Source organism: Sorex araneus, chromosome 3 (genome assembly GCF_027595985.1).
Source record: "Sorex araneus isolate mSorAra2 chromosome 3, mSorAra2.pri, whole genome shotgun sequence".
Taxonomy (NCBI): domain Eukaryota; kingdom Metazoa; phylum Chordata; class Mammalia; order Eulipotyphla; family Soricidae; genus Sorex; species Sorex araneus.
This window is the reverse complement of record NC_073304.1, coordinates 186,460,968-186,483,288: the sequence shown is the minus strand read 5'-3', so window position 1 is coordinate 186,483,288 and position 22,321 is coordinate 186,460,968. Positions and strand designations below refer to the sequence as shown.

General features: G+C 40.5%; 1 pseudogene; it reads left to right on the top strand.

The window, feature by feature from the left end:
• Nucleotides 1-85: 85 nt before the first annotated feature.
• Nucleotides 86-22,321, top strand: part of LOC101546270 (cyclin-I-like) — a 46,273-nt pseudogene continuing 24,037 nt past the window's right edge.

Genomic DNA, 22,321 nt, shown 5'->3' with positions numbered 1-22,321 from the left:
TGTTTCTTTTCTAGCAATTCTACAATACAAATTGGATATCCCACATTCATTCCAACTCTAACGCTATCTATCCAGAGATAGCATCATGGCTTATGACTTTAATCTCAACCAGATTGCTTCTTCACTAGCGTCTCATACTTCAGTTACCAGCTACAAGTTCACATTGTCACCTCTGTATGTCATCCACCAGCTATGGGTGAGAGGCTCACATAATTCCCTCCATAAAACATTTCATTGTAAAAAACTAAGGCTCGCTGAGGGGCGTGTGCACTCGCGGGCTCTCTGGGCAGCTCTGTCTCACCGCCCGAGTTCGGTGCCCTGGAACCGCTGTGTGTGCTGTCGGTCAAGGGCAGGCGACAGAAGGAAGAAGGCCAAATTGGTTGCTCGATCAGTTTATTTCATTCTCTCTCTCTGCTTCTCTCAAGGCTCTGGATCTCTCCCTCTGGGTCTCTGGATCTCTCTCTGGATCTCTGGATCTGGCCCCCCAACCCACTCTTACAGCCTAGTTAAATATCCCCAGCATGAGGAGGTTGAGGTGTACACCTAGGTGTGGTCACAATCAATAGGGTAAGGTTCCTTTCCCTTAGGGGATGCTTCTCTTAGGACTTAATTCTCTTTCAGCAGGAGGATCCACCCAAGGGCGGAGTCCCATGAGTGTGTTTCTCTTCTCCTCAGCCAGCAAACATATAAGAATTCATAATATTAATTATTTTGTATGGACACAATAAGAGATGCATTAAAGCTTATAGAATTGCTCTCCTGGGGCCATCTCAATCTCAGACTACAGTGCTCAGGCCAGATCAGTCTTTCCTATCCCTAGCAGGGTCCTAGTCTCATCATTACTTTTGGATCATGACAGCACTTGTCTATGATCAAGCTCTTAACTTATAGTTAAGAATTAGGCACTTTGGCCAGGCCCATCTCGATGCCAGGGTAGCACACAACTCACCGCTTGCCCTGGATCCTTCCTGTCCCTCGTCGGGACCCTGCTTTTAGGGTGCTAGGAACTGAGGGCAACTGAGGCTTAAGTGGAGAAAGCAGATGCCCGGGAGGGAATAATATTCGAGGCCAATTAAATCCCAAGTTAAAAAAGCATAATATTGTCTTCTCGTGTCCATACAAAAAGGACATTGCTTTAAAGTAAATTATTCAAAAGGCACAAGAAGAGGAGAAAGGCAATATTAACTTATATAATATAAATTCAGTATCCTAGGAAGGTCTGACCTTACAAATTAGCAGAGTCAGATTAAGGGAAAGCCTCGGATTAACTGTTTTGGGGAAGAGAGCATAGAGAAGTGATTATAGCTAAACAAAGGGATGGGAGAGATTCGGGAACACCTTGATGGGTGAGACTGGGGTAAGCCTAAACTCCGGGAAAAACCGGGACAAGCTACTCATGGCAAGGGGGGAGAGGACAAAGTAATGTCATCCTACATTTCATGGAGTATTTTAACATTTTACTTACTAGATCACTGTTTTATTATAAAAAAAAATACAATGCAGGAAGTGCGAGATAGAAGTGAGGTACGTGACAAGGTATGGGAAAATGTGAAGAAACTTTATACTCTCTCAGAATGTGTCTGTTTCTCTAACCTCCATGAGTTCACCACTCCAGAAACTTTTTGTTGTTGCTGCTATACTCAGAGTGCTTAGGGCTATTCTCTGTTCTTTGCAGTAGGTTCATTCCCAATGTGGGTCGTGCTCTGAGGATGGTACTGAGAAATGAATCAAGGGTATCAAACATGCAAGACAAGAGCTCTACTCTAGATCCCCACTCCACCAGGAAGCTCTTTGAAGCCTGTCCTTTTCTTTTTTGCGTGGTGGGGTGCGGTTTTCCGAAGAATGTCCAGGAGAGCCTTCTAAGAAGTTTTCTGCTAACTAGATTCCCTGCTAACTGGAAGATGATTTTGCCAAATATTTAGGGGGAGGAATAACACCGATTGTATATAATGTCTTTTGGAAAATTAAAGAGGAATGAATTCTTCACAATTGATATTATGAGATCAGCCTTACTCATTATCACTGCCAGGTAAAGACCTTACAAAAAGAAAATGGGGGTAGGGGTGGGAAACTCAGAAAAAATAAAAAGAGAAAAGAAAGAAAAGGATGTCAATCACATTCTTCATATGCATATGTGGAAAATCTATAATGAAATATTTTTACTCTTTTATTTTTATTTCTTGCTACATAAAATGACAATTTCATGAGAACAAGCAGTGAAGAGTTAGTACCAAAAAATTGGGAGGAAAAAAATCCTATAACTCAATCAATATAATACATCATATAAATAAAAGAAAAGATGAAAATCACATGATCATATCAATAGATACACAGAAAGCATTTGACAAAATTCAGCACCCATTTATGATAAAAACTCTCAACACAATTGGAGTTGAAGCAACTTTCCTCAATATAGTCAAAGCCATCTATCACAAGCCCTCAGCAAGCATTACTCTGAATGACGAAAAATTAAAGGCTTTCTCCCTAAGATTAGGTACAAGACAAGGATGCCCACTCTTGCCACTCCTATCCAACATAGTACTGGAAGTACTTGCCATAGCAGTTAGGCAAGAGAAAGATATCAGGAGCATCCAGATAGGAAAAGAAGAAGTCAAGCATTCACTATTTGCAGATGACATGATACTATACTTAGAAAATTTAAAAGAATCTATAAAAGCTCCTAGAAATAATAGATTTATTTAGTAAAGTAGCAGATTATTAAATCAATACCCAAAAGTACATGGCTTTCCTATATACAAACAATGAAAGAAAAAAGAGAGATATTAGGAAAACAATCCCATTCACAATTGTGCCTCAGAAAGTCAAGTATCTCAGAACCAGTGTAACTAAAGAAGTGAAGGACCTATACAAAAGAGAGCTACAAAACACTACTTCAAAAAGTAAAAGAGGACAAGAATAAATGGAAATACAACCCCCTGTTCATGGATTGGGAGGTTTAATATTGTTAAAATGGCAATACTCCTCAAAGCATTATACAGATTCAATGCAGTCCCTATAAGGATACCCATGGCATTTTTCAAAGAAATAGATCAAACACTTTTGAAATTCATATGGAACAATAACCCCCCAAGAATAGCTAAAGCAATCCTTAGGAAAAAGAAGGTGGGAGGTATCACATTCCCCAACTTCAAACTGAAGTAACAAAAACAGCATGGCATTAGAATAAAGACAGGCCCATAGATCAATGAAAACAGAGTTGAATATCCTAACACAGGCCCTAAAATATATGATCACCTAATCTTTGATAAAGGAGCAAGAAATATGAAATGAGCAAGGATAGCTTCAACAAGTGGTGCTGGGGAAACCAGGCAGCTACATGCAAAAAAGTGAATTCAGATCTCTTTCTAATGCCACGCAAAAAAATCAGATCAAATGGATTAAAGATCTCAACATCATACCTGAATCCATAAAATACATGGAGGAAAATGTGGGCAGAGCCTTCCATGACATTGAAGCTAAAGGCATCTTTAAGAATTAAACACCACTGACCAAGCAAGTGAAAGCAAAGACAAACAAATGGGACTACATTAAACTAAACGATTCTGCCCTAAAAAAAAACACCAGTGACCAAGATACAAAGACAGCTCACAGATTGGGAAAAAAAATTTAATTCACCATTACCCACCTGATAAGGGGTTAATATCCAAGACATATAAGTCACTGGTAGAACTTTACAAGAAAGGAGCATCAAACCCCATCAAAAAATGGGGAGAAGAAATGAACAGAAACTTCCTCAAAGAAGAAATATAAATGCCCAAAAGACATATGAAAAAATGCTCTACATAGAATAACATCAGGGAGATGCAAATCAAAACAATGAGATATTTCTCATGCCACAGAGACTGGCACATATAAAACAAACATAAAGACCCACAAAAACAGAACAAGAGCAACCAGTGCTGGTGTGGATATGAGGGAAAAGAGACCCTTCTCCGTTGTCGGTGGGAATACCGACTGGTCCCGCTTTTTTTGAAAACAATATGGGTATTCCTCAAAAAAGCTAGAAATTGAGCTTCCAAAAAAAAAAAAAAAGAAATTGAGCTTCCATACAACCCAGAAATGCCACTTTTCGGAATATACGCCAAGGTTTGGGGGTGAAAATAACAGCAGAAATGCCATCTGCACTTCTATGTTATTTGCAGCAATATTCACAACAGCTAGAATCTGAAACAACCCGAGTGCCTGAGAACAAATGACTGGCTAAAGAAACTATGGTACATTTACACAATGGAATAGTATGCAGCTGTTAGGAAAAAATAAAGTTAGGAAATTCACTTATAAATGGATGAATATGGAGAGTATCATAATGAGTGAAATGAATAAGAAAGAGAGGGGCACATAGGATAATTACCCTCATTTGTGGGATGTAAAAAAAATAAACATAGTCTGGGACTAATATTCAAGGACAATAGAAAGAAGGACCAGAAAGACTGGACTATAGTTAGGTGATTGCTACAAGTGCTCTTGGGGGAGGGCATTTGGGATAGATAAGGGACCACTATAGCAAACATAGTTGAAAATGATCACTCTGGATAAGAAGTGCATGCTGAAAATAGGTACAGGACCAAACATGATATTCTTTCAGAGTCCACATTGCAAACCATAATGCCCAAAAGAAGAGAGAAAGAGAGAGACAGAAGAAAACAAGAAGAAAAGGGTATGGGGTGGTGGTGGGAGGGAAACTGGGACACTGGTGGTGGGAAATGTACAGTGGTGAAGGGATGGGTGTTGGAACACTATATAACTGAAACCCAACCATGAAGAGCTCTGTAACTGTGTGTCTCACAGTGATTCAATAATTTTTAAAAATCCTAAAGGGAATTAAAAGACCAATGTTTGTGTTGAATAATGAGTCGAGAAACAATTAATAGAGAGTAGAGCAAGATGTGATATGGGAGAAAGATAAAATTTAATAGTCTTTATATATTACTTATGGGATTTTCATTTTAATTGAGTGCCACTTCTATAGAAAGTAAGTTCATATTGTATTAGCACCCTTGCATACATGAACTATGCAAAATATAAACAAATCCAAAAACTATAGTTGTATGAAATCAATAAATTGCACGAAAATACAGGCAGATTTTGGAGGCTGTCAAGACTTAGAGAAGACCATTGTATGGGGCTGGCTTTTCATTGCATTGTTTCTAATCTGAGGGGAGGATGCATAGAACATACACATTTTGTCCTCTTAAAATCATAAGACCTTGAGACAACTAGAACAACAGAAGATTTAATATAGTACTTCAGTAACTAGAGAGCTATGAGCAAAGTTTTTATACATCTTGTATGTAAATGATGCTCGATGATTTGACTGACTCCTAATTTTCACGTGCACAGGTCAGATTCATATCATCCTAAGGAAGGATAAAACCGAAATAAATTTGAGCTGCTACCCTAAAAACAGACTTGGCAATAAGGGTCCAATTCTTTATGAATTGAAAATGAAATAAACAGTAACTAATTCTCCCTCCCACATGACCCCTGATGTAGAGGAATAGAATCTAAATAGAAAGAATCTAGATACTGCCTATTTAAAGATATCTAAATATTCTATTTAAAATAAAATATCTGGAACACAATAAAAATACTCTGTAAAAGAAGAGTTAGGATAACAGGATATGGTTCAGTGGGTAAGAATTCCTGCCTGAGAAGCATGAGGCCATGACTATGATGTGTGGCAAGCCCCTACGTAAATAAGGAGCATGGTGTTGCTGACCCTGCTACCCAGTGTCTCCAGCACCGTAACAGAGTGTGGGATTTCTGTAAAGCCATGTGTGTACAAACACTGTGATTAAAACTGTAATGCTTCAAGCTTAGATTACTGTGTTCTCGCGTAATGATGATGGATTCCAAAGAAATTTACTCAGCGGAGAAATTAATTTGCTATTTATTCATGGAAGTGGGCAGGACTAGTGTAATTTGTCTGGACCCAGATTAACTACACCTCAGGCTGTAAGGGTATCACTTGTATCACTTGTAGTCCCCTTGATCTTTGCTCAAGTGGGCACCAGTAACGTCTCCATTTGTCCCTGTTGCGAGCTAGTGCAGCCCAATGATATCTGCTCGCTCTAGGAACACGAAGAGCCTCAAATCATTCATTCAGGGATTTAACAAAGAAATCTGACCATCTAGTTGGTGGGCGGCCACGAGGCTTCTGAGGTCCCATGGAATCCAGTTGGTAACAGCTCTAGTCCAACAGTCGTCTCTGAATCGCATTACATGACTGGCCCATCTGATTTTTGATGCCTTGGCAAACGAGACAGCATCCCTGATTTTTGACTGTCGATGGAGGTCAGAACTCCTGATTCCTTCTCTCACTTGAGTGAGACATGATATTCCCAGCATATCATGTGGGAATATCCTCTTTGGGATACCCTAAGACCATTCTCATCCTGTTTGAATAGGGCCCAGGTCTCTGAGGCATATGTTAGTGCAGGAAGAATAGTGGAATCGAAAAGATGTGCCCGGAGTCGGAGGTTCTTCGTTCTCTTAACCACCTCTTCGACGTTCTTGAAAGCATTCCATGCTGCTCTCTTCCTCCTGCGCAGTTCTGGCACTAAGTCGTTCCTCATGTTGATTTCTTGACCCAGATACACATAGCTGCTGCATTTGGAGATGTTTGTTCCGTTGAGAGCAAATGGAGCTTCAGGAACTAGTTCGTTTTTCATGAACGTCATCTTGTTGAGATTCAGCTGCAATCCGACCTTCCCACACTTGTGGTCGAAGTCGGCCAACATGAGAACAATGTCATCAGCGAAGCGGAGGTGGTGTAATTGCCGACCGTCTATCTGCACTCCCATTCCTTCCTATTCTAGTCGTCGCATGATGTTCTCAAGGGCGGCACTGAAGAGTTTCGGTGAAATGGTATCACCCTGCCGCACCCCTCTCTTTACATCAATGATTACTTCCTTGTAGAATGGTGAGATCCTGGTGGTGAATCCACAATACAGCTTGAGGAGGATTTTGATATACTGAGTTTGAACGCCCTGTTTGGCCAGGGCTTCAATAACCGCCTCAGTCTCAACAGAATCGAAGGCCTTCTTTAAGTCAATGAACGTTAGACAGAGCGGCATCTTGAACTCTCGAGAAACTTCAATGAGTTTGGTCACTGTGTGGATATGGTCTATCAGGCTGAATCCCCTTTGGAACCCGGCTTGCTCGCATGGTTGTCCTTCATCTAGTGTTCTGCCTATTCTACTCAGGATGACATGAGTGAACAACTTGTAGAGGCCAGAGAGCAGGCAGATTGGGCGATAGTTGCCGATGTTGTGGATGTCTCCCTTCTTGTACAACAGATCGGTCCTACTGGTTTTCCATTGAGACGGAACCTTGCATTCAGACAGGTAGCGTGTGAAGAATTGGGCCAGTGTATTGATGAGTACTGGCGGCAGATTCTTCAGGTGTTAGGGTCTGACCTTGTCCGGACCAGGTGCTGTTCGCATCTTTACCAGCGAAATGGCGTGTCGGATTTTAGAAGAGAGAACATTGGGAACGACATATCCATCTTTCGGAATTTGGTATGTGGGCAGGTGGACATGGCTATCAAAGAGATCTGAGTAGAAGTCGTGAATAATTTTCTTCATTGCTTTTCTGGAGGATGTGATAGATCCATCGGGACATCGGAGGGCAGTCATCTTGGTCTTGTAGTTGGCGAAGGACAGGCAAGCATTGCGAATACTTTTCCTGGCTGCTGCTGCACTGGTCAACACTGCTGCTCTTCTCTCTTTGAGGTCTTCCTTTATTACATCTCTGCACAGCTTTGTGAGCTCGGACGTTAGCTCGTGGTTGCCTGAGAATCGCGCCAAACCACGTTGACGAATGAGCTCAAGAGTTTCTGAAGACAACCAGTGCTTTATATACCCTTGTTATCAATCCTTTATCGGATGGGTATTGGGTGAATATCCTTTCCCATTCTGTAGATTGCTTTTGAATTCTGGTCACTATGTCTTTTGCGGTGCAGAAGCATTTTAGTTTAATATAGTCCCATTTGTTTATCTCTGTTTCTACTTGATTACTTTGTTCCATGCCATCTTTAAAGATACCTTTAGTTTCAATATCGTGAAGGGTTTTGCCGACCTTGTCTTCGATGTACCTTATGGATTGTGGTCTGATGTTGAGGTCTTTAATCCATTTTGATGGCTTTCCTTGTTCCATTTCACATTTCTTGCCCCCTTATCAAGGATCAGGTGATCATATATTTTGGGTTGCATGTAGGGATATTCCACCCTGTTCCATTGATCAGCAGCTCTGCCTTTGTTCCACTACCATGCTGTTTTAATTGTTACCGCTTTGTAGTACAGTTTGAAGTTGGGGAGGGTGATGCTTCCCGTCGTCTTTTTCCCAATAATTGCTTTAGCTATTCGTGGGCATTTATTGTTCCATATGAATTTCAGGAGTGTTTGTTCAATTTCTTTGAAGAATTTCATGGGTATCCTTAAAGCACTGGTTGACCTCTACAAAAAGAAAACATCCAACCCCATCAGAAAATGGGGCGAAGAAATGAACAGAAACTTTCTCAAGGAATAAATACGAATGACTAAAAGGCACATGAAAAAATTCTCTTCATCACTAATCATCAGGGAGATGCAGATCAAAACAACTATGAGATACCACCTAACGCCACAGAGACTGGCACACATCCCAAAAGAATAAAAGCAACCGTTGTTGGTGTAGATGTGGGGAGAAAGGGACCCTCCTAGACTGCTGGGGGGAATGCCGACTGGTTCAGCCCTTTTGGAAAACAATAGTTCGCTCCTCAAAAAATTAGAAATTGAGCTCCCATTTGACCCAGCAATACCACTCCTGGGACTATACTCCGGAGAAGCAGAAAAGTATAGTCAAAATGACATCTGCACCTGTATGTTCATCGCATCATGGTTTACAATAGCCAGAATCTGGAGAAAAACCGAATGCCCGAGAACAGATGACTGGCTAAAAAAACTTTGGTACATCTACACAATGGAATACTATGCAGCTGTTAGAAAGCATGAAGTCATGAAATTTGCATATAAGTGGATCAACATGGAAAGTATCATGTTGAGTGAAATGAGTCAGAAAGAAAGACAGACACAGAAAGATTGCACTCATACGTGGAATATAAAGTAGCAGAGAGGTACGAACTAGCAATGATGCAACCTCTGGCAGAAAGCCCTCTGGACTCAGTCACTAAAATACTAAAATACAGAAATCTAGAACCTCATGGCCGCTACTGTGGCCACACGACCTCATATCTCCTCATTCGCAGCAATGGAAAACAAATTATCAAATGCTTCTTTTCCAGCAGGTCCGACTCTGGGGGGGAAACCCCAAACAATCATAGTGAGTTTTTTTGTTTGTATGTAATCAAACAAAGTAAAGAGATAGTAAAGTGAAATTTACCAACTACACAGGTGGGGTGGGGGACTGGGGGGTGGGGGTGGGTTGGTGGGAGTTTTACTGTGGTTCTTGGTGGTGGAATACATGCACTGGTGAAGGGATGGGTGTTCGAGCATTATGTAACTGAGACTTAAGCCTGAAAGCTTTGTAACTTTCAACATGGTGATTCAATAAAAAAAAAAATAAAAAAAAAGAGTTTCCGAAGACAGGTGTCTGTTTGTCGCTTTCTCACTCTCGGCATTCTTTGCACAGACATGGAGGTGCTGAACCAGTCGATCATATTCCTTGTCAATGTTGTCAAGGACGGCAACTTCCCATGTTGCTGCAATAGTGCCAAAGAGCTCCCAATTGGTGGTCATTCTGGGAGTTGTCTTCTTAGACTTAAATTTTGCAGAATTTTCTCCCCGCTCTGTGAAGTAGAATTTCGCACGAAGGAGACGGTGGTCTGATCCCGTTTGGAATTTTGGGACAACAGCGACATCGGTCAGGCAAAATCTTTGATTGAATATGATGTGGTCAGTTTCATTGTGGAACTGTCCACCGGGAGACTCCCATGTCTATTTTTTCGACTCGGCCTTCTGGAATTGTGAGTTACCATGGATGGTCTTGGTCTACATGATGAATTCAGACAGTCTTTCACCCTGATCGTTCCATCTAGGCCATGTGTCCCAATGTGGAGTTCTTCGGGCGACCTTCTCGGACCTATCTTGGCATTAAAATCACCAACAATGATCTTGTAGAAGGTGTGATCTTCTTTATAGAACTTCTCCAGTTCCATGTAGAACTTCTCAATTTCTTCTTCATCGTAGTTGGAAGTTGGTATGTAGACGATGAAGATAGAAACTGCAGGCAGTGAGCCACATCTATTCAAGTGTAATCGTCCAATTTGGGTTGTTAGGCATTCGAATGAATAGATGCTCATGGCCAAGTTCGTGTTGACAAGGCCACCAACGCCTCTGTTGTCGCATGTTTCGAGGAACAATTCTTCTCCAGTGTCGAAAATGGTGTGATGTGATTGATGTGATTGATGGGAGTTTAAAATCCTGTCCAGTGCAAAGGCAAAACAAAGGGCAGCTTGTGCACAGCAGGTGTACAACACAGCCTTGAGAAAGAGCAGGAAGGGAGAATATGTAAGAACATTTGGGATATTACCTCTGGATACGTTTTTGTTATCACCTGGGAATTGTCTGACTGGGACATTCCCAGAATTGGCCTTGGCTTCCTGCCTAGAGTCTGGGGAGAATGGGTCAGTGTCCCTTGCTTGTTTCTCCACATTCCACACCTAAATTGACACTACAGGCCTTACATCCTGTGGAAGATCATACAATTTTTCATGAAGTTCCTGGAGTGGTGAATCATGTTACATATTGCATCCATATCCCATAAACACAGCAATGGAACATTATTATTAATAGTAGTCTTTCTATAATACTGTCATACCCAGGAGAAGCCTGAGGGAGAGGGGTCCATTTATAAGTTAATCAGTCAGAGTTTTGATGTACATGCTTAAGCTTTTTAATGTTGGGTAACATGGGAGTAAGCATGGGCATATTATTCAGCATCCTGTGTGCATCATGGTACACATGTGCCCTGCATGGTGATCAGCAAATCCATTATCATGTGGTTACAAAGACCACTACTTTAGCTTGTGTTAGACCCTCTGAAAGGAGGGTGAAAACATGTTTGGTTTTATTCAAAGTGGCCATGTAATTTGCCATAACTTATAATCAGGATTATAAGTCAATGGTTGCATATTAGGGGCTAATAGTGGTTAGAACCACCAGGCTACTTATGGATACAGTGTTTGGACCAATGACACATTATTGTTGTTTTTTAAATTAATTTTTATTAAGACACTGTGATTAAAAAAGTTGTTTATAAAAGAGATATTTTTTTCAGGCATACAGTGTTCCAACACCAATCCCACCACTAATGTGGCCTTCCTTCCATCAAAGTTTCCAGGTTCCTTCCCACCCACTCCTGCAAGCATGCCTCTTTGACAGGTACATGACAAATTTATTTTATATTATTTGCTCCAACAAAATTTAAAGGAATGAATGGGAAGTAGAATTATCAGACAATAAATCAATAAAAGTAAGAACAATTTGGGGTTTGGAGCCATACCCAGTGGTGCTCAGGGTGTACTATTGGCTCTGTGCTAAGGAAATAGTGTTTCTTCGCCCCATTTTCTGATGGGGTTGGATGTTTTCTTTTTGTAGAGGTCAACCAGTGCTTTAAGGATACCCATGAAATTCTTCAAAGAAATTGATCAAACACTCCTGAAATTCATATGGAACAATAAACGCCCACGAATAGCTAAAGCAATTATTGGGAAAAAGACGACGGGAAGCATCACCCTCCCCAACTTCAAACTGTACTACAAAGCAGTAACAATTAAAACAGCATGGTACTGGAACAAAGGCAGAGCCGCTGATCAATGGAACAGGGTGGAATATCCCTACATGCAACCCCAAATATATGATCACCTGATCCTTGATAAGGGGGCAAGAAATGTGAAATGGAACAAGGAAAGCCTCTTCAACAAATGGTGCTGGCATAACTGGACAGCCACATGCAAAAAAATGGGTTTAGACATAATATGGTAACTTGTCAGTTACCTGGCAAGCTCACTATATGGGTTGTTGGCGATCAAACTTAAGATTGGCTGCCTGCAAGGCAAATTTCCTACCCTGTACTATCACTCCTGCTTAAAAATCAATTTTTGATGTTTGATTGCCATATAATTTTAACCTATGTAAATAAATTCAAAACCATTTAATACAATGTGCCTTTTCCTATTTTCATAGTCATCTAAAATATGTTGTATTAAATTTTATTTTGTACTTAGATCTCATTGTGGTAATTATCATGTTTTCCCTCTAATTAATAAAACTTTAAAAAATTTTGTGCTAATATATTTTAGAGTTTAAATAAAATAGGTGAGTCCTAAAAATGTAAAATTCAGAAACAGTTAAAGAGAATTAAGAAAATTTTACTTCTTGGGTCACACCCAGCAATGTTCAGGGGTTACTCCTGACTCTGCCCTCAGGAATTACTCCCAGCAGTGCTTGGGGGACCATATGGGATGCCAGGGATTGAACCCGGGTTGGCCGTGTGCAAGGCAAACATCCTACCCTCTGTACTATTGCTCCGGCCCTGAATTAAGAAACTTTTTTTTCTTTTTGGATCACACCCAGCGACGCACAGGGGTCACTCCCAGCTCTGCACTCAGGAATTATCTCTGGCGGTGCTCAGGGGACCATATGGGATGCTGGGAATTGAACCTGGATCTGTCGCGTGCAAGGCAAATGCCCTACCCGCTGTGCTATCATTCCAGCCCCCCTTTTTTATGTTATATGTTTGTTTAGTTACTTATTTTTATTGAATCACAGTGAGAGACAGTGTTACAAAGTTGTTCATGATTGGGCTTCAGTCATACAATGTTCCAATAGCTGTCCTTCGGTGTGCATTTTCCACCATCAAAGACAAAAGGACTTCTATGCCCACACCAGAAAAGGGTGAAAATCTCGCTCCAACTCAGGCTTTAATTTTTTATTATTTTTTATTATATTTTATTTTTTGTTTTTTAAAATTTTTTTGAGTCACGATGTGGAAAGTTACAAAGTTTTCAGGTTTAAGTCTCAGTTATACAATGCTTGAACACCCATCCCTTCACCAGTGCACATATTCCACCACCAAGAATCACAGTATAGCTCTGCCCCGTCCCCCCACACCCCTAGCCCCACCCCCCCGCCTGTGTAACTGATAAATTTCGCTTTACTTTCACTTTGATTGCATTCAATATTTCAACAAAACTCACTATTATTGTTTGGAGAATTAAGAAACTTTTAAAGGGAAAGTCTGAGTAGGTCAGTAGGCCTATTAAAGTAAAAAATGTTTTATCATAAGAAGTTTATTTTGCTTAACATGATGACAGCTATCAGTTCTTGTGCCTTTGGGGGTTTCCTTGGGGGAGGGGCATACCCAATAGTGCTTTGAGTTCACTCAATGTTCTGGGCCCAAATATCACTCCTGGTGATGCCAGGGATTGATCTGAAGTAGACTGCTTGTAAGGTTGACTGCTTGCACCTTAAGCCCTGCACTATCTCTCTGGTCCTTGCAGTTCATTTTTTAAAAAGCAATTATTTTTATTTACTCATTTTAGGTGGTGGTGGTGGTGGTGGTGATGGTGGTGGGAAGATTTTGGGTCATACCTTGTAGTGCTCAGGGCTTACTTCTGGCTCTGTGCTCAGGAATGATTAATTCCTGGTGGTGTTTGAACTGGAGTTGGTAGTGTGTGAGGCAAGTGCCTTGCTTTCTGCACTGTCTCTCCAGTCCCTCCAAAAAGTCTTTTTTTGGGGGGCGGGGGTGGGGAGCATCTGGTAGTGTTTGGGCTTACTCCTGGATCTGTGTTCATTTCTGGCAGTGCTTGGGGAATCATAGGTGGTGCCAGGGATCATACCTGGCTTTGTTGCATGCAAAGCAATCACCCTAGCTGTTGTATTACCTCTCTGGACCCATCTTGAAGTTTTAATCAATGCAAGTGAACTAGAAAAATGGAAGTATTATTTGAGGAAGTCATAATCAGCTCTTAAAACAATTTACAATTCATTCCACTTCAAAAGCTTTAAAAATTATTAATCATCTACAAAAGGATGTGATGGAAATGTATTTTCTCTCCACATTTATTTAAATTCTATCAAATAAATATAGTAAAGATAATATTTTCAGATCAGTTTTAATTTTAATAAACCTGACAAGTTATTTTGCATAAGCAAGAACAGAGAGAACCATATAAATTATTTAAATTTGCTTTTCAGGAACTCAAAAGAATATAGTAACACTTAACAAACTAATCAGAAGAAGGAGGTTCTCTCAGGGAGAGATTGTCACACTTCTCAAACTGTAGGCCTCAGTAATTCTGTTTGCTTTCCTTAACCACAGAGAGTTCCTCTGAGTTTTGGGGGAATTCTCCTTTGGTCAGAAATTTTATTATTCTAATTCATATTGATTCATACATATTTTTCTTCCATAAGGGGCAAAGAATAATTGTAGATTGCTTTAGAAATTATTCCATATTTCTTTCAGTTAATTAACTTAACTTTTTCCTCTTGAAACTTTTATTTTTTCAGTGAATTGTGTCTTAGATATTTAAAACGCTAAAACTCCTCCTATACAGATTACAATTAGTATTTAATTATTGGTTAGTCAATCACATGTTTCAAAAAATAATATAAAACTTTCAAGACCTCAGATAAAAGTTAGTTTAACCATACAGTTTCTTTTTATGATTATAACTATGTTTATTGATCATAAAAAATGTTTGGGATCATACCAGATGGTATTTGAAGCTACTTCTATTCAATGTTCAGGTTGCTCCCAGCAGTGCTCAGGGGACTAAAACAGGAAAATACATAGGGGATGGGTATTGGCAATGAGTTATCAGAAAATATATAAACAAGATGTGACTCAAAGAAGTTACTCTGTCACTAGCCCTAAAGTAAGTATAAAGCACACAGGCCATACTCACTTTGTGGACATAGGAACTGAAACTGATAAGACTCTAACTGTCACCAGCACTGAACCTGGAGAAGACGGGACCCTGTCCAGAGAGGAAAAGTTCCATCAGGAACAGAGGCCTGTAAATAGAATATGACTGGACCAACAAAACTTCAAAGATTTTTGCTTTGACAACAAACCTAGCAAAAGATTATTATCTACACGGCACCTAAGTGCAATCTGGGAGAGAGCCTGTATGGTCTCACAGTGCGTTTCCCTGTGCCAGGGTCACCCATATCTCAACTTACGGTGTAAAATTCAGTTCTTTTGCTTTATGGGTTACCCTTGGATGTCTTCCCTCTGGAGATCACACTCTCTCTTGCTTTTTTTTTGGGGGGGGTCACACCTGGCGAAGCACAGAGGTTACTCCTGTCTCCGTACTCAGGAATTACTCCTGGAGGTGCTTGGGGGGACTATAAGGGATTCTGGAAATCGAACCTGGGTCGGCCGAGTGCAAGGCAAACACCCTAACCGCTGTGCTATCGCTCCAGCCCCATAACACTTTCTCTTGAACACATTATTCTCTCTTGCCTTCCTCATAATCTCTAAACAACACTGTATTTTCTTCACTATTTGACTCCTCCTGAAATTCCCTTCTGTGAGGGAAAATGATGAGCTGCAAAGAACCTAGGCAGGAGTGAAGACTGATCTTCCTTTTTCTGCAAAGAGCAATTCCTTTCTTCACTCCCCAGAAGAACCGAGTGACAGGGATTAATTCCCCTGCTGTGCAGATCAAGTGTGATTTAGGTGCAATCTGACGATTACTGAGTGGAAAGCAAGCACTCACGAGGTGCTGATGCTTGTAGCAGACTTTTTTCAGTCCTGACCCACCCAGACCAGTCACTTCACCAGGTGAGTAAGGTGGTAGAGAAGAAAGCTGTAGACTCCCCTTTTGATGCTATTACTTCTTTTCTCCCCACTTGGTATAAGTAACCGGCAACAGGATCATGAAGTGCCTGAGACTGAACAGGACCTTCTGCAGCTTCTGACCTTTGGGCTATCCCCCCTGGTCCTGAAGTTCTTTTTTGATAGGTCTCTAATAAAATTCCTGCCACATACATGCACCTTCTTTGACTTATCAAGATTCTTTAATTTTGTTCTACTTTGGAAAATTATTTCAAAATTATATCTTCCTTTGTCTTTTTATCCTTCTTTTTTAATTTATTTATTTATTTATTTATTTTTGAGGTCAAGCAACTCTCATCTTTATTAAGCTCACACACTAATATTTAAAGAGGAAATTTTAGTTAGAAAGGATGAAGTCATGAACTTTGCATATAAGTGGATCAACATGGAAAGTATCATGCTAAGTGAAATGAGCCAGAAAGAGAGGGACAGACATAGAAAGATTGCACTCATCTGTGGAATATAGAACAACAGAGTAGGAGACTAATACCCAATAATAGTAGTATATAATACCAGGAGATTGGCTCCATAGCTTGGAAGCTGGCCTCACCCGCTGGGGGAAACGTCATCCCAGATAGAGAGGGGAACACCAAGTAATACGTGATTGGAGATCCTGTGAGGGAAGGGAGATGCGTGCTGAAAGTAGACTAGAGACTGAACAGGATGACCACTCAATACCCCTATTTGGAACCACAACACCCAAAAGGAAAGAGAGATATCAAATTGGAATGCCCTGCTACAGAGGTGGGGTGGGGTGGGGGGGATTAGCCTGGGGGAGGGTGGGAAGGATACTGGCTTCATGGGTGGTGGAGAATGGACACTGGTGGGGGGATGGGCTCTTAAACATTGCATGAGGAAAAACAAGCACAAATGTGTGAATCTGTAACTGTACCCTCACTGTGACTCACTAATTAAAAAATAAATTTTTAAAAAATAAAGAAGAAATTTTAGGGAGGAGTGAGCATTATGGACACCTGGTTATCAGCTCTGGAGTAAACATTTTGCTGGGCCCTTTACAGATATTAATTATTGATTTATGCTCCCTCCTTTCAAGGCCCGGTATGCTTAGCTCAGACAAGTGGTGACTTTCAAGTTTCATCCCATCATCTCCTCAACCAGGGAGCCTTTCAGGGTGGAGTGCTGACACAGGGCCTCAGGGCCCTGTTTGAAGAGAGCCTGTTTCTGATTCTAAGGGCAGGGGATTTGGCCAGGGTCTCAGGCTGGCTGCTGAGACCCCAACAATAGGTGAGTAAGTAGGCTGAGAGATACCTCCCTTCCCGACGGCCTCTAACCCACAAAGCTGGAGGAGAGGCTAGCTTCATTCACCTCCAGAACCAACAATTTCCCCCTTAGCCCGTGACCCTTTAGTGGCCCTGGGGGAAAAGCCCAGCAGATGAGTCCTTCGTTTTTTTTTTTTTTTAGTTTTTAGGTGGGCTTTTTCTTTATTTTTTTATATATATATTTTACTTTAAAATACTTTATTTTTTTTTCTTTTATTGAATCACCATGTGCAAAGTTACAAAGTTTCAGGTTTAAATCTCAGTTACACAATGCTCGAATACCCATCCCTTCACCAGTGCACATATTCCACCACCAAGAATCACAGTATAGCTCCACCCTGCCCCCACACATCCCCAGCCCTCCACCCCGCCTGTGTAACTGATAAATTTCACTTTACTTTCACTTTACTTTGATTACATTCAATATTTCAACACAAAACTCACTATTATTGTTTGGAGTTTCTCCCCACTAAAGTCGGACCTGTTGAAAAGGAAGCATTTGATAATTTGTTTTCCATTGCTGAGAATGAAGAGATATGAGGTCGAGTGGCCGCACTAGTGGCCTCACGGTTTTAGATTTCTGCATTTTAGTATTTTATTTTATTTATTTATTTTTAATTTTTTTATTGAGTCACCATGTGGAAAGTTACAAAGTTTTTAGGTTTAAATCTCAGTTATACAATGCTCGAATACCCATCCCTTCACCAGTGCTCATATTCCACCACCAAGAATCCCAGTATAGCTCCACCCCGCCCCCCCACACCCCTAACACCCCCACGCCCCTAGCCCCCCCACCCTTGCCCCCCCCGCCTGTGTAACTAATAAATTTCACTTTACTTTCACTTTGATTGCATACAATATTTCAACAAAACTCACTATTATTGTTTGGAGAGTCTCTCCCCTAAAGTCAGACCTGCTGAAAAAGAAGCATTAGATAATTTGTTTTCCATTGCTGAGGATGAAGAGGTATGAGGTCGAGTGACCACACTTAGCGGCCTCTCAGTTTTGGGTTTCTGTAATTTAGTATTTTAGTAACTAAGTCCAGAGAGATATCTGCCAGAAGTTGCATCATTGCCAACTTGTACTTCTCAGTTACATTATATTCCACATATGAGTGCAATTTTTCTATGTCTGTCTCTTTCTTTCTGACTCATTTCACTCAACATGATACTTTCCATGTTGATCCATTTATATGCAAATTTCATGACTTCATGTTTTCTGACAGCTACATAGTATTCCATTGTGTAGATGTACCAAAGTTTCTTTAACCAGTCATGTTTTGGGGCACTCTGGTTTTTTCCAGATTCTGGCTATTGTAAACAGCGCTGCAATGAACATGGAAATGCAGATGTCATTTCTACTATACCTTTTTGCCTCTCCGGGATATATTCCCAGGAGTGGTATTGCTGGGTCAAATGGAAGCTCAATTTCTAATTTTTTGAGAATCGTCCATATTGTTTTCCAAAAGGGCTGAACCAGTCAGCATTCCCACCAGCAGTGAAGGAGAGTCCCTTTCTCCTCACATCCACGCCAACACTGGTTGCTTTTGTTTTTTGGGATGTGGGCCAGTCTCTGTGGTGTGAGATGATATCTCGTTGTTGCTTTGATCTGTATCTCCCTGATGATTAGTGATGTTGAACATTTTCTCATGTGCCTCTTAGCCATTCGGATTTCTTCTTTGGGAAAGTTTATGTTCATTTCATCATCCCATTTTTTGATTGGGTGGGCAGTTTTCTTCTTGTGGAGTTAAACCAGTGCATTGTATATTCTTGATATCAACCCTTTATCAGATGGGTACTGCGTAAATATCCTTTCCCATTAAGTAGATTGTCTTTGTACTTTGGTCACTGTTTCTATTGAGGTGTAGAAGTTTCTTAGTTTGAGATAGTCCCATTTATTTATCTCTGTTTTCACTTGCTTGCCTAGTGGCATGTCAGCTTTGAAGATACCATTGGCTTCAATGTTGTGGAGGGTTTTGCTGACCTTGTCTTCAATGTACCTTAGGGATTCTGGTCTGATGTTGAGGTCTTTAATCCATTTTGATCTGACTTTTGTACATGGTGATAGGTGGATACTTTTTAAAATTTTATTATTATTATTATTATTATTATTATTATTTTATTGAATCACTATGTGGAAAGTTACAAAGCTTTCAGGCTTAAGTCTCAGTTACATAATGCTCGAACACCCATCCCTTCACCAGTGCATATATTTCACCACCAAGAACCACGGTAAACCTCTGCTCCCCCCTGCTCCCCAGCCCCCCACCCCGCCTGTGTAGCTGATAAATTTCACTTTACTTTCTCTTTACTTTGATTACATACAAACAAAAAAACTCACTATTATCTTTCTTTATTGAGAAAAACATTATTTTTTCCTATACCCCTCTTACATTTTCCAAATGTATTTTCCTTCATTCTTAAAAAGCTTTAATTCTTAATGAACATTAAAATTCAATGGAGATTTTCTAGCAGTTTGTAATTTATTATTATGATTGACTGATTGATTTTGGTTTTGGACCACACTTGGTGTATTCAAGGGCTTTGGTTGGGGGGTTATCCTGGCAGTGCTTGGGAGACCACACGGTATTGGGGGTTGAAAGTGGGCCTCCTGCATGTACTCTGTCACAATGAACTTTGTGTTTGGCCTCTAAAAAAGATTATTTTCCCTTTTTTTTCTTTTAGTCTCTAATTAGACTTCATGGCCAGTTAAATTGCTCACACTCAGGATGAGTAAGGCTTTATTTTGTGCAGTTAAAATTAAGCAGTACAATTTTAACATTCAGAAAAGAGGAATAAAAACTTCAGGTTGTCTGAACTTAATTTTGTTGCAGGAGTGGATGACATCCTAAACTCTGACAGGGAACCCCTAAAAGTTGGAGAAGAGAATGCTACTCCATGTCCTGGTGAAGAATTTCCTAAAAATTTAGAAGACCTTATTGCTGGGTGCGGGAGAACTATTTTAGTTCTCACTTGTTGTTTTAGGATTTTGCTTGCTCTTCTTGCTATATTTTGCAGCTAGAATTAATTTTGTTTACAGCTAAGTTTCTGTGTCTAGTTCCAATTCTTACCCAGAGGTCCCAAAGCCCTTTTCCTGAGCCAAAGGAAAGAGTTGGGGTGGGGGGAGGACACCAGGAACTCTCCTATACTGTAAGAAACATTTCCATTAACTAAAAATTTACATTCTAACTAAGCTATAAGAGACATTCCCGAGGAAAGCATACTGCACAGCAGATTTTCATGGGGTTACCTCCCTCGTCCTATGGATTTTTCTCCTGTAATTTCTTTGTTTTTCTTCCAGTTGGCTCTCCAATTATGTTATACATGGGAGATGTGCAATCTGACGGTTAATGAATGGAAAGCAAGCACTCATGCTGTGCCGAGTAGGGACCAATAAAAATGGGTTTCCTGGGTAACTTGAAAATATTGTTGCAGGTCACATAACTCCAAGTGTTGCAATAGCTTGTGTGAAGTGAGGTAGCTGTTAATCTGCCCCTGGAATTCATTTGATCATTGGTGGAAATGGGCCCCCACCACCTGAGTTCTCAGGAAGTCAGGGACTCAGAATGTAGAGAGAAAAATATTCTTATTTTTTTCAATAGGAAAAAACATGTTTTCTTTTATTATAGGTAAAAACTCTTTGCAAAAAGTAAAATTCCCATTATCACAATGTGCTTATTGTAGAATGTTAACTCTTTTTTTTTACTTTTTTATTAATGAATCACCATGAGGGTACAGATACAGATTTACATATTTTCATACTTGTGTTTCTTGAGTGCTTGAGTACCATCCCTCCACCAGTATCTGCTCTCCACTGGTGATCCCAGCATCCCCCCCACCCCACCCCGCCTCTGTGGCAGGGCATTCCCTTTTGTTCTCTTTTTTCCTTTTGGGTGTTGTGGTTTGCAATTGAGGTATTGGGTGGCCATCGTGTTCAATCTATAGTCTGCTTTCAGCACACCTCTCCCATCCTGAGCAGGTCCTTCCACCACTTTACTTGGTGTTCCCTTCTCTATCTGAGCTACACTTTCCCCCATCATGTGAGGCCAGCTTCCAAGCCATGGAGCAAACCTGGTACTTATTTTTACTATTGTTGGGTGTTAGTCTCCCATTCTGTTGTTTTATATTCTGCAGATGAGTGCAATTCTTCTGTGTCTGTCTCTTTTTTCTGACTCATTTCACTTAGCATGATACTTTCCATGTTGATCCACTTATATATGCAAAGTTCATGACTTCATCTTTTCTGACAGCTGCATAGTATTCCATTGTGTAGATGCACCAAAGTTTCTTTAACCAGTCATCTGTTCTCGGGCTCTTGGGCTTTTTCCAGATTCTGGCTATTGTAAACAGTGCTTCGATGAACATATAAGTGCAGATGTCATTTAGACTATATCTTTTTGCCTCTCCAGGATATATTCCCAGAAGTGGTATTGCTGGGTCAAATAGGAGCTCAATTTCTAACTTTTTGAGGAGCGAACTATTGTTTTCCAAAAGGGCTGAACCAGTCGGCATTCCCACCAGCAGTCTAGGAGGGTCCCTTTCTCCCCACATCCACACCAACAACGGTTGCTTTTATTCTTTTGGGATGTGTGCCAGTCTCTGTGGTGTTAGGTGGTATCTCATAGTTGTTTTGATCTGCATCTTCCTGATGATTAGTGATGAAGAGCATTTTTTCATGTGCCTTTTGGCCATTTGTATTTCTTCCCTGAAAAAGTTTCTGTTTATTTCTTTGCCCCATTTTCTGATAGGGTTGGATGTTTTCTTCTTGTAGAGTTCAACCAGTGCCTTATATACCCTTGATATCAACCCGTTATTGGATGGGTATTGGGTGAATATCCTTTCCCATTCTGTAGATTGCCTTTGTATTCTGGTCACTGTGTCTTTTGCGGTGCAGAAGCTTTTTATTTTTTTATTTTTTTTATTTTTTTTAAATTTTATTGAATCACCATGTGGAGGGTTACATAGTTCTCAGGATTATGTCGGTTATACAATTCCCAAACACCCTTCCCTTCACCAGTGCCCATCCTCCATCACCAACCCCCCCAGTATACCTGCCGCCCCCTCCCACCTCCCCAGTCCCCACCCTTGTACTTGATAAGTTTCACTTCGTTTATGCCTTATCTCGATTACATTCCATGTTTCAACACACAACTCACTACCGTTGTTGGGGTTTCCCCC